Source organism: Rattus norvegicus, chromosome 1 (assembly GCF_036323735.1).
Source record: "Rattus norvegicus strain BN/NHsdMcwi chromosome 1, GRCr8, whole genome shotgun sequence".
In the NCBI taxonomy this organism is placed as follows: Eukaryota; Metazoa; Chordata; class Mammalia; order Rodentia; family Muridae; genus Rattus; species Rattus norvegicus.
Window position 1 is genome coordinate 264038194 of NC_086019.1, and position 14267 is coordinate 264052460.

General features: G+C 42.2%; 1 long non-coding RNA gene across 2 annotated transcripts; it reads right to left on the reverse strand.

Annotated features, from left to right (window-relative positions):
* Positions 1-228: 228 nt before the first annotated feature.
* LOC102553657 (uncharacterized) lies at positions 229-13654 on the reverse strand. Of its 2 annotated transcripts, none has more exons than XR_005499756.2 (4): positions 8198-13654; positions 7617-7683; positions 5794-5875; positions 229-995 (listed from the first exon to the last, which is right to left on the reverse strand). It is a non-coding gene; the product is annotated as an uncharacterized LOC102553657 (long non-coding RNA). The 2 variants fall into 2 exon arrangements; XR_005499757.2 differs by having other exon boundaries at positions 5760-5875.
* Between the last annotated feature and the right edge of the window lie 613 nt (positions 13655-14267).

Sequence of the window (14267 nt, forward strand, 5' to 3'; positions counted from 1 at the left end):
CATGATACATTGTTATTAAAAAATGCATGTACATGACTAGACATTTTTAAATATACATATATGTGTAACTATAAAGCTCTATGTATGTCTAACTATGTACATGTGTTTAGCATACATCCAATAGTCACCAGATTAGATGTAGGCTTCAAAATATTTTATATGAAGTTTCATATACTTATTTCTACATTATAAAGCAATACTTGTTTTATTACAAATAAATGAGCAAAATATTTAGGTATTTTTTATTGTGATTTTTGCCAGAACAGAGAACTGCTGGTAGTGCAGCATAGATTTGTACAGAGAAAGACAAAAAGACTTGGAAGATGCACACACACTAAACTAGAAGAATCATTTACCACTGATACAGGAAAACAGAGAATGAGCCATGGCGTCACTGCAAAGATACAATGGCATTCAAGGATGGGGGTGAGGGGTGGTATTATTAACATAAGGGCATGATATTGACAAAAAAAAGCATAATGATGGTATGGAAACAAATGTAGGCTTATAACGAAGCAGAATCCTTTCTTGTGGGAAAAGTTTTCTTCATTAAAAATGAAAAATTGAGAAGAATCGCATTCTGATGTGGGTGGCAACATTCTAAGTATTTTATATTTTCTTCTGTGGGTTTGTTTGTGTTTGCTGATTTCTTTACCGAAATGAGTCAGCGCTCTATTTATAGGGAAAATAATAAAGTAATAATTCTATCAAAAAAGTAAAATGAAGTACCCATCCCCTCGTACACCACCTGTTTACCAAGAGCAAAGTCAGCATTTATGAGGAGAGGTCCATGGGCGCGGCTTGTGTGACGATTACTCTTGCTCCTGGCCATCTCCAGGCAGGGTTTTGGCACCCACTGGTCTCAGGGCCTTGGGGACCGGGAGAGCTGGAGTGGTCCCAGAGGCTTACTTCCCACTAACCCGGACCATAGAATCCATCATTCTGTAGCAGAAACTCCCATACAGTGAACCAGCACCTGCATCTGGGCTCAGACCCTATAAAGGAAAGACACATTGTTGAATGTGTATTGGGCGACCTATTACTTTCTTATTAAATCCTCTTGTGTGCTAGAAGTGACCCCATCCCATGGTCATATGGGGAAATCAAAGCTCATTAATAAAAGCAAGACACACACATTCAATCAGGGACAAGATTCCATACTCAGCCACCTCTGACTGCAGAACTGGGTTCCTCTGCAGTATCCAAAGAGGGTAGGGGAGATTTTACCCTATCTCCCCTCCCACGCAATTCCCTCTAGAAGTTTCTCTGCTAATTTTAAAAAGCAGCTCAGGGATGGTTTAATATACGGAAAACCATCAACGTGATCCATCATATAAACAAACTGAAAGAACAGAACCACATGATCATTTCATTAGATGCTGAGAAAGCATTTGACAAAATTCAACACCCCTTCATGATAAAAGTCCTGGAAAGAATAGGAATTCAAGGCCCATACCTAAACATAGTAAAAGCCATATACAGCAAACCAGTTGCTCACATTAAACTAAATGGAGAGAAACTTGAAGCAATCCCACTAAAATCAGGGACTAGACAAGGCTGCCCACTCTCTCCCTACTTATTCAATATAGTTCTTGAAGTTCTAGCCAGAGCAATCAGACAACAAAAGGAGATCAAGGGGATACAGATCGGAAAAGAAGAGGTCAAAATATCACTATTTGCAGACGACATGATAGTATATTTCAGTGATCCCAAAAGTTCCACCAGAGAACTACTAAAGCTGATAAACAACTTCAGCAAAGTGGCTGGGTATAAAATTAACTCAAATAAATCAGTTGCCTTCCTCTATACAAAAGAGAAACAAGCCGAGAAAGAAATTAGGGAAACGACACCCTTCATAATAGACCCAAATAATATAAAGTACCTCGGTGTGACTTTAACCAAGCAAGTAAAAGATCTGTACAATAAGAACTTCAAGACACTGAGGAAAGAAATTGAAGAAGACCTCAGAAGATGGAAAGATCTCCCATGCTCATGGATTGGCAGGATTAATATAGTAAAAATGGCCATTTTACCAAAAGCAATCTACAGATTCAATGCAATCCCCATCAAAACACCAATCCAATTCTTCAAAGAGTTAGAACAATTTGCAAACTCATCTGGAATAACAAAAAACCCAGGATAGCTAAAGCTATCCTCAACAATAAAAGGACTTCAGGGGGAATCACTATCCCTGAACTCAAGCAGTATTACAGAGCAATAGTGATAAAAACTGCATGGTATTGGTACAGAGACAGACAGATAGACCAATGGAATAGAATTGAAGACCCAGAAATGAACCCACACACCTATGGTCACTTGATTTTTGACAAAGGAGCCAAAACCATCAAATGGAAAAAAGATAGCATTTTCAGCAAATGGTGCTGGTTCAACTGGAGGTCAACATGTAGAAGAATGCAGATCGATCCATGCTTATCACCCTGTACAAAGCTTAAGTCCAAGTGGATCAAGGACCTCCACATCAAACCAGACACACTCAAACTAATAGAAGAAAAACTAGGGAAGCATCTGGAACACATGGGCACTGGAAAAAATTTCCTGAACAAAACACCAATGGCTTACGCTCTAAGATCAAGAATCGACAAATGGGATCTCATAAAACTGCAAAGCTTCTGTAAGGCAAAGGACACTGTGGTTAGGACAAAATGGCAACCAACAGATTGGAAAAAGATCTTTACCAATCCTACAACAGATAGAGGCCTTATACCCAAAATATACAAAGAACTCAAGAAGTTAGACCGCAGGGAAACAAATAACCCTATTAAAAAATGGGGTTCAGAGCTAAACAAAGAATTCACAGCTGAGGAATGCCGAATGGCTGAGAAACACCTAAAGAAATGTTCAACATCTTTAGTCATAAGGGAAATGCAAATCAAAACAACCCTGAGATTTCACCTCACACCAGTGAGAATGGCTAAGATCAAAACAGCAGATGCTGGCGAGGATGTGGAGAAAGAGGAACACTCCTCCATTGTTGGTGGGATTGCAGACTGGTAAAACCATTCTGGAAATCAGTCTGGAGGTTCCTCAGAAAATTGGACATTGAACTGCCTGAGGATCCAGCTATACCTCTCTTGGGCATATACCCAAAAGATGCCTCAACATATAAAAGAGACACGTGCTCCACTATGTTCATCGCAGCCTTATTTATAATAGCCAGAAAATGGAAAGAACCCAGATGCCCTTCAACAGAGGAATGGATACAGAAAATGTAGTACATCTACACAATGGAATATTACTCAGCTATCAAAAACAACGAGTTTATGAAATTCGTAGGCAAATGGTTGGAACTGGAAAATATCATCCTGAGTGAGCTAACCCAATCACAGAAAGACATACATGGTATGCACTCATTGATAAGTGGCTATTAGCCCAAATGCTTGAATTACCCTAGATCCCTAGAACAAACGAAACTCAAGACGGATGATCAAAATGTGAATGCTTCACTCCTTCTTTAAATGAGGAAAAAGAATACCCTTGGCAGGGAAGGGAGAGGCAAAGATTAAAACAGAGACTGAAGGAACACCCATTCAGAGCCTGCCCCACAGGTGGCCCATACATATACAGCCACCCAATTAGACAAGATGGATGAAGCAAAGAAGTGCAGACCGACAGGAGCCGGATGTAGATCGCTCCTGAGAGACACAGCCAGAATACAGCAAATACAGAGGCGAATGCCAGCAGCAAACCACTGAACTGAGAATAGGTCCCCCGTTGAAGGAATCAGAGAAAGAACTGGAAGAGCTTGAAGGGGCTCGAGACCCCAAAAGTACAACAATGCCAAGCAACCAGAGCTTCCAGGGACTAAGCCACTACCTAAAGACTATACATGGACTGACCCTGGACTCTGACTCCATAGGTAGCAATGAATATCCTAGTAAGAGCACCAGTGGAAGGGGAAGCCCTGGGTCCTGCTAAGACTGAACCCCCAGTGAACTAGACTATGGGGGGAGGGCGGCAATGGGGGGAGGGTTGGGAGGGGAACACCCATAAGGAAGGGGAGGGGGGAGGGGGATGTTTGTCCGGAAACCGGGAAAGGGAATAACACTTGAAATGTATATAAGAAATACTCAAGTTAATAAAAAAAAAAAAAAAAAAAAAGCAGCTGGCCTTTCCTTTTGTCCTAAGGTTTCTGTTCCTCTTTGCTTCCTTCCATTGCTGTGTCCAATATGTGAGCAACGGCAACTTCAGGAGGAAACAGTTTGCTTCACTTCTCACTTCCATTACTGAGGGAGGTCAGGGTAGGACCCCAAGCAAGATCAGTGGCTGAAACCAAGGAGAAAAGCTTCTCACCAGCTTTCTCAGCCAGCTTTATTAGCCCTGACACATCTGCTAGGGAATGACTCTGCCCACAGTGGGTTGGGCCCTCCTACATCTATTAGCAATCAAGATGATAACTCGCAGACGTGGCCACAGGCCAATCTGATCAAGGCAATTCTTCAATTGCGGCTCTCTCCTCCCAGGTGACTCAAGGCTGTGTTGCACTGACAATTAAAAACTAACCATAATATGTTCTTTCAGGGAAATGTGGTTTTTAGCAAAGCCTTTCTGTGTGTCGAGGCAGCTTTGAATCCTTGTCTTGCTGATTTTCAATTAATAATTCCTCTTCAAGACAGGACAATGGTAAAAGTCACTCATCTCTAGGGTGCGAGCTTAAAACCCTGGTAATGCAAGACAGGCAATCACCACTTGGAGATTTCTATACAAAAATGACAAATTAGCTTCCGTTTCATTCCCAAATCCCTTTCTAGTTCCAATTACTATTTTTTCTTTGCCTACTCCCATCTCCAAAGTTGCCCACCCCATTTAATTGCTTTTTCTAAGTCATCTTTTTAATCTGCCCTAAAACTGTCCGCTGAAGGCAGCAACCAATAATTGCTCTCCACAGTCACACAAGATTTGCTATTTAAAGTAAGCCTCTGACCAGACAGGATGCTCAGAACATTATAACTAACCTACGGCTGATGGAGTGGCTGAGACTGGGATGTTCTCACTTCTGAATGGTCTTTTATTAATAGGATCCCCCTTTCCAGGCCAAAGAAATAAAACCCTAAATCATGCTGAGGAAAGAGCAGCAGAACTCTAAGTCTGTGGAAAGGGACCCTCTCAGGCTGCCCCAGGATGTCAGGCTGCCCAGGATGCTGGCCTATAGATTTTCTTGGAGCATTTCAGAAGGAACGGTTTTGCAGTGAGAGGAACCCAGAGGCTGTTTCTTTCCCTTGGTGGGAAAACAAAGCCAATGATTTTTTTTTCCTAACCTGATGCATTGTGAGAATAACAAAAAAAAATCAATAACAAGTCTGAGAAACTATTCTTGTTTAAACAGAAAGCAAGACTTTTGCTCTAACCTTCTTAAATATTTTTTCCAGTCAATGGTAAAAGAAAAACATACTGCAAAGACAGAGGCGGGAAGAAGAGAAATGGCCAGGAAGTAATCTATATTTAAAGGCAGATAAAGTGCAAGCCCCGGGGTGGGGGTGGGGGTGTTCACACTGATAATACTCCAATTGCCCTCCCCCAGAAATCACCTGTGGCTCTTAACCTCCCTGCCTGGTACACCAGGAAGCTAACCACTTCTTCTTTGGACAGACTGTCTCTCTCTGGTGTGCGCTGGAATCAGCTGACTCCCAAGGGCTCGCTGTTTCATTTTGCTTTGTTTCTTTAATTGTGGGAGTTGGTAGACATCACTTCTACCAACATAGGTAGCATAGCTTAGCATAAGTCACAGTAGGAATCCTTACACCACGGAATTAGAGACAGCACGGAGAATCCCACCTCCTTCCCTGGGAAGAAGCTGCTATGCATCTGTGTGGAGTTACATCTCTCTCCTAGGACTTCTTGGGATTCCCATTGGTCTCTGGGTAGAAAACATTGACATAAGACATTGGTTAGTTTATCTTCACTATTGTATTGGGTTCTTATACCTCTACCTCCCTTCTAACCCTTATTCAACCCTAACACCCTTCCAATCCTCCAACACTAGGTAGGAAAGAAAGGTTTGGGTGGGGGGAGGAAGCATAGACATCTATAGACTGCCTCCTGCTAGTTTGGGTTCCTTGGGGCAAGTCAATCTTCATCTTTAGACTATCCAATAGTCCAGCAAACTAGCAATTCAGCAACAGCAAATGCAACAGCAAACACAGAAGGAGGGACCAGCAGAGACCAGGAAAGACCAGCAGAGACCACCAGGGACCAGCAGGGACCAGCAGAGACCACCAGGGACCAGCAGAGACCAGCAGGGACCAGCAGAGACCAGCAGAGACCAGCAGGGACCAGCATCAATGGGAGTAGGGGAAGACAGTATGAGAGGCAACAGCCACCACAGGCATCTCTGGGCTCTCTCATTCATACCCCCTCCACAATCCCCAGAATTAAACTATCTATAGCTGGGGGGAAAAAATCACACCCCTGCTAGTGAACAAGGCAAATCTTAATCACCTGCTGTGAAGCAGCCTCTTATCCCATACCTGGGATTAAAACCAAAACACATTCTTATAACATAAACATTTTTTAAGACACCAAAACCCACACTACAGACATCCACAGTGAAAGAAGAAAAGCAAACACCACCTTCCTGAACCTCCTGCTCACTGAGACGTGGGGCTACATAAACCACAGAGCAGTATATATAACGCTTTCTGGAGTGGGTGGGATAAACTCACCCCACCTGAATCACTCTCAGAGCCTCTGTACTCCTCTGCCTAGACCTGAAACATACAGCATCGAGTCCCAGTGAAGGCAGCATGCTCAAAGACCCAGAAATATCACTGATCTCACCCTTCAACCAATTTTTCCCAGGCCTCATGTCCCAGAGGGATGCTTGCCTACTGCCTCATACGCACAATCCTCTATAGCAGACCTTGACCTCCTATGACCTCTCGCCAGATGCATCAGTCTCAACACCACTTTAGAGTAGAGAAGCTCCCCCAAAGGAAGCTACAGGGCACAATCTTTCTTATCCACCATTGACCACCCAGTGCCTACTACAGTAAATGATTCAGTATGAAAATCTTGGCTACTCTCTTCATTGATGTTATCAGAGTCATCAAAGACTCATGGCTACAGTAGGTAATTTAAGAAATTCAGGGCATGACATCAAGAAACTTGACTGGTGCTGGAGAGATGGATCCATTTTATCAGTTAAACAGAACATTTAGTTATCCATTCCACCTTAAGAAAGGTTTAAAATCTTTTATATCCTGGCCAGCTTGTATACTATCTAATAAAATATGTATTTTCAAAGTTTAACAGCCTGATAGGCTATGAGACTATAATCAGTCTTCAACCCCGTCAGAAATCTGAGAATGACCAAATATCTATAAACATAGGAAGCCTAACATGGCTTCCAGAACTGAGAGGTTGTAGAGACAAATCTCCACCAGCACAGTCCTCTGTTAGCAACATGTGAGCACAAGTCCAAAATCAACTGACAGATTCGTGAAATGCAGAAACCTCGAAGGGTCGAAAATTCCAGCTCAGTAGAGATTATCAGTCAACAACTATTCTGCATAAAGTGTCCCTTTTTGGACAGTACTAGTCTGTAGACGAAATGGGCAGTTCCTGTCCAGTGGCTGCCCAGCCACAAAATATTACCTCACCTGGATGTAGAGATGTTCAATTTCTTCATTAAATCTACCAAAGGGGAACTGTTAGGAGCAGATATGTCTAAACAAAAGATAAATAACTTTAAATCTCATATTTTGTGGATTTCTGGCATTTTTGAAAACCATCTATTTGTAAAGGTAATCTGGACTGTTTTAATTAACTTATATTATCTTGAAAGCACTCTAACAAACTCAGAGCCATGAATCTGCCATTTGGCCCTTAACTCACAGGTGTAATCAACCCAGAAGTTCAAGAGAAGGACCGTCTCTAAACCTTGTACTTTAAATTTTTTTAACAAATAAATTCTATATCAAAGCAAAGATATGATTTTAGCTTAGTTACCAAATGAGATTACGACTTTACAACTCAATTTAGCTCATTCTTCCCTGTTAAATTACAACCATTTTTAAATTCCTCATAAAAACAACTTTAGAATAACCACTTCCCGCCCCCAAAAGCCCAGAGAACTGGGGGGATGACTCTTCCATAACTTCTTCAAGCTCTACATGGGCGTTGAGATGTCCCTGGGGGTCAAGGGATAGGGAAAATAGTGCAATGTTGTAGCCTGATGTACCTGTCTTGACTGGACCCAGCTGAAAGTCCTTGAGATCAGGAATCCAAGTAGGTACATTCTGCAAAATATAATTCTCAAGATAAAAGTTTAGAATAGAGATATCTTTTTGATTGATTCTCTTGAATCTAGTTTTTCAGGCAGTCTCCTATTGTCAAATCTGATCAAATCTGACTCTGGAAAATGTCTCAAAGCTAATCACCCTTTTTAAAAACACAAAGAAAAAACCTTTCTCCCAAAATACTGTGTTTCTTAGTCTGTAACCATGAAAGCTTATATCTGGCACTCTCTCCCAGAGTAATAATATAACCATAAAACTCAAAGTATTTTCAACGTTTAACAGCCTGATAGGCTATGAGACTATAATCAGTCTTCAACCCCGTCAGAAATCTGAGAATCATAGAATCACATCCATTATGAAGATTAAACGATTTTTAAAAAGGAAGTAATCTAAACAATAGTGTCAAACAATAAACCTGTTAGGCTTCTCTAATCTGTCAAATCAGGAAATTAACCCAAAATTCCCTTGGAACCCACGTTAAGAGAACCTGAGCTTCCTGTTGTGGTAAATATCAAAAGTAAACACATAGCCTCGCTAGCCAGCATCAACAAGCCATATGGTCTTTAACGGGGTAATTCATAAAACAAACTAAACACCTTCTATCAATTCTAATACCAATAAGTAGGCAATTTATCAAACCAGGACTTTAGATAAAATATATCGATCTGTCAAGCTCTCTACCCAGAGCCTCAGATTTTTATTTAACCTTAATACCCAAAATATATTGATCTGTTAAGCTCTCTTCCCAGAGCCTCAGATTTTTCTTTAACCTTAATAACTTCTATAATATATGTCTGCATTCACTCTCCCTGGTGTTACAGACTTTTATCACAACTCTCTACTTGGAGTCAGTGACTAATTTTCCTTAAGTTTGAACCATGGGTGAAAATCCCCACGTGATTCGGGTAATCTCTGTACTCTCTTCTTCTGAAAAACAAACTTGATCACCTTCTAATAATACCTGTCATTAAGAAGTAGCTTGTCTGACTAGGATTTCAACCCAAAATTCCCGTGGAGCCCACGTTAGAAGGAATATGAGTATGCTGAAAGACTTTCTAAACAACTTTCTTTAAAAAGTAGCTTTTAATCTCTAACTCTCTGAGCTGCCACTTCTTATCACACAGCAGGGGATCTACAGCCTGCCTGCCCAGGCTGCTTCTATGTTTCATTGTTTAAAGTTCCCAAGCTTGAGACATCACATGACTCAACATGGCGCTGGCCTCCTCTTACTTAGAAAATAAAACTTCCTCTCAACTCCTAGGATTACTAGTGGATTCTCACCCACCATGTTGGTTCACAATCTGTTGCTGTAAAATTTAAAAAAAAAAAAGCCGGGTTGGGGATTTAGCTCAGTGGTAGAGCGCTTGCCTAGGAAGCGCAAGGCCCTGGGTTCGGTCCCCAGCTCCGAAAAAAAAAAAGAACCAAAAAAAAAAAAAGCCGTCTTTTACCCCACACTACATACATACACATACACATATACACATACATCATATACATATACACATACATATACATGTACATATATCATATACATCATATACATAATATACATCATATACGTATACACCATACATATACATCGTATACATAAACATAAATATTACATATGCATATGCACATACATTACATATATACATAGATTACATTTACATATACATGTAATATGCATATACATTGCATATACGTTATATGTACATCATATACACACACATACACATATACATATGCGGCAAACTACTCAAACACATTAAATAAATGAAGCTCAAGAAAATGATCTAAACTTGGATTCTGGCCAGGCTTTATCAGTCTCAGGTTTCTGTCTCTCCGTCAAGAAAATAGCAACTGGGTTCTGGCATTCTCACACCAGATTTGCCACTTAAAAGCAGACCTTGGCCAGCTGTTTAATCCTTGAGATAAGTGTCTCCACCTCTAAAGGAAGCTAACACACTTTATGGGGAGAGGGTCAAAACATATGTAAGTGCTTTGGCACTGAATGGGTGCACCATGAGTGGCAGGTCACATCCTTTCTCTTTTCCAGCAGGATAGGTCCTGACTGCCCTAGAGACTCGGATATTTCCCATCTCTTTGCACCTGGAAGCTGGACAGTTGCTAGATTCATCTTCTCAGAAGGTGGCTTGGGACAAGCTGGCATGGACGCTATACACCTAAAGAAATATGAGGTCCTTCCTCTACACTTAAGGACAAACTTAGGGTCAAACTGGATCCCACCTGACAGCCTGCATTGTGATGCCTTCACCACAGTAAGGGAAAGCCCAGCAGAGTTCAGGCACGGCCTTGAGGATAGATAGATACTTAGTGATGGGCCAATACAGAGGTGACTGTCTTGGAGACAGTGCCACTAAGAGCTGAATCCTTTGAGTCTTTATAAACTTTTCTGTTGGCTGATTTCACTATAGCTATCAGTTCATGTATCCTGTACAGATGCTGTAATATACAGATACTACACATCTAGACAAGGAAAGGTGCCACTTTGAATCTCTATTAAAGAACGAAAAAAGAAACCTTCCCAACGATCTCCTAATACAATTTCCCTTAGGTCACACTGGCCCAGGGAAGATACAGTGCACACACTGAAACCAGTAGCTGTCGAGAGAAGGGGGCCATTTCAGGCTTAGTGACCAAATCACTTAGGGGGAGACGGGAGAAAAGCAGAGCTTCACCAACACATAACAAGAGTGGCGGGTGTGAGGTATCTTTTGACAATTTATCTTATTAAACGTGAACTCCTTTTGTTGCTAACAGAGAATCTGGTGGGCATATATGAAGATTTATTGAAAAAAATACCTTTCTGCAACTAGTGACATAAGGTAGAGTACATATACAGGAGATTAAAGGAGGGGGGAAGATAACCTTACACACAGGTAGACCTCCCTCTCAACATAATATCCATGCAACACTGTTCCCTGTGCACCCACAGAGGCAGCACAAAAGATCTAAACATGAGATCAGCTGATCTGACGGTCTTGTTACTAAGAAAGGCAGAAGTAAAGATAGTGTGTGTTGAACACCTACTATGTGCTGGATAGTATGCTAAAACAGTTTTGTAGACCTGAGCCTTACAGTAACTCTACAAGACAGATTATCCTGCTTCCTTCTTTTTGTATTTTGTATGCACATAATATGTGCCCATGTTTGTGTACATATAAACGTAGCACACACAGAGAGACTGGAGGAGAACCTTGGGGGTCAGGCTCTTGCCTTCCACCTTATTTGACACAGGCCCGCTTTATCGTTTCCTGCTACGGTACATGTACCAGGTTTTCTGGGTCATACGACGGGTTTCCACACCCACCTTAAAGACAAGGAGACCAGGCCACATGGCAGGCAAGGTGAGTGGGTAGTGATTGGCATAAATGAATCTTAACTGAGTTTTCATTGGCTCTCAACATCATTGTCCTTGTTAGTGTCCTGTTGCTGGGAAGGAACACTGTAAGCAAAGAAATCCTTACAAAAGAAAACACCTAACTGGGTGGGGGGTGGGGGGCAGTTAGTACATTATCGTCACAACAGGGAGCAGGTCAGCACGCAGGCAGACATAATTCTGAGACTATGCTTAGATCATAGCTGAGATTTCTGCATCCTGATCCAGAGGCAGCTGGAGAGAGAGAGACACTGTGCCTGACGCAGGTTCTTAGAACCTCAAACCCAACTGACCTTGACATACATCCTCCAATACAATCTTCCTTATCCTTCTGAGCTCTACTCCTTGGTGACTGAGCATTCAAATACAGAAGCCTATGAGGGGCATTCTCATCAAAACCACCACAGTCTTAGTCTTTCTCCTCTACCAGGACCCTTATGACCTAGAGATGATGGAGACAGTTGTTTGAGGCTGGCACAGCGTAAAAGGAAAGGCATTTGGTCCCAGTCACACTCAGAATCCCACTAGCACCCAGGCTACTTTTGTAGTAGGGATAGGGTTTTGGGAGCGTCATTTTGCTTCAGGCTGTGTCTCTGGTTGCTATTAAGAGTTCTCATCTATTTGCACCATTTCTGACATATTATTCTGTCTTGCTAATGATAGGAAACTCGATGCGGCGTGGTTCCATAAAGCATTATCTCATTATCTCCTTTTGCCTCTCATCGTAAAGTGCTTTGTAGCACAGAAAGTGGGGTACGGAAAAATTAATTTCATTAAATTAATGGAGAGTGTCGTGACTGCTTGGTTATAACTCGGATGTGTTTGTGGGAGGGCCTGCCTATGCATCGAAGCCTGTCATTTATTTTGCCATTTTTTTCTCTCCCACATGCGCCCACCAGCTATCTTACCGAGGAAGAAATAACTCTGCATCGCAAGCTCTTCAGAAATATTGTTGCAGAAATACCAGCAACCTGGAAAACCCCAAATGCAGAGCATCATTTTGTATGGAGAATGAACAGACTTCAGGGACACTCTAGCTATCCCTGCCATCATTCTGCAGTGTACAAATCCCAATTTATACACTGAACGCATCATGCTGTAGTTCAAAATCTCTATGAGACGGACAGCTCTCTTCTAGTCTTTCGATGTATACAAATGAATGCTTCTAGTTTTGTTAGCACTTCCAAGGGTTTTAGCTTTTAGTTTTTTGGGGTTTTTTTTTTTTTCAGACAAAACCTATTCCTGCTACAAAGTCTGTCTCAAATACCACATCTTACAAGTCTTCTTTCTCATTGATTCAAGCTCAGATAATTCTGCCCCTGGGTGCATTTATGTACTGCTTACTAATGCTCATTGAGCAGTGGGAAATGCAGAACTCTGGTGTAGACGATGGAAATTCCATGAACTGAAAGGCGGTGGGGGCTGAGAGACAGCTCCGTTGGTAAAGCAGTCATTTCACAAGCTTGAGGACCTGAGTTTGAATCTCAAATTTTATTTTAAAAAGCCAAGCGTGCAGCTCATACCTGGAATCGCGGCACTGGGGATTCGGAGACGGAAGCAGCCCTGAGGATTGTTGGGCTGCCAGTGTAGACATATTGGGGTGCTGCAGGTGCAGTGAGAGGCTTTGACTCAATACAGAAGGTGGAGAGGAAACAGAAAATGCACCTAACATTGAGCTCTGGCCTCTACACGGGCTAATGTGTGCACACACATACACACAAGCCAGTATAAAATTAAGATAAAATAATAAAATAATGCCAGTGGCTCCTCTCCTCCAGGAGCAGGTTTGCCTTCACCACACAAGTTTACCATGCGGCTAAAGGTCCCCTCAGAAGAATTAGGATCTGTCCTGAGGAGAAAGGTGCTGCCGCTCAGTGAATTTAACCAGTTAGAGATTTGTAAATCCTTCTCTCAGCTTCTGTAAATAAAAACAATAGTCTCCTACCCTCAGGCATGGCCAGTGTGCCCATGAGGCTGTCCTGGAGAGAGCTGCACTCCATTGTGGAATTTCCCTCAGAAGACCAATTCCCACCCCCACCCCTATCCCCACCCCCACCCCTACTTTTACCCCCACCCCCACCTCATCCCTACCCACACACTCACCCCCACCCTCACCCTAGTCCCTCCCCACCTCCTGATGGGTGTCTCAGTTAGGTGCTTCTCAGTCTCTGCTTTCCTGGATCCTTCAGACCTCTTCTCTAGCTTCACTACTCACCTCCAAGGCTGGTCACATACCCATGTCTTACCTATTCTACATCAGACATCTGGCTGGATCTTCTCTGTATTCAACATCTGGGTCTCATGAGAACTTGGGGAAGAATGTGAAGAATGCTTCAGTTTTACAAAGCAAGAAACAGACCCAGAAAACTTAGGGAACTTCCCGTCATGAGAGCTCGTGCATTATGGGCCAGAACCATGGTTCAATCAGAAGTTCATATTGCTGGCATTCTATGGTTCTGCATAGCTTTTCCGTGCCTCGCTGCAAAATAGGAAGAGTCAACCCCATCACAGCCTTTTCATCAGGCTGTTATGAACATCAAACAAGACATCTATACATAAGGGATTCTGAAGACCCACGTACTTTGTGCATTCTAGTTGGTAACGGCAAACACCTAAACTCCGAGAGGAGC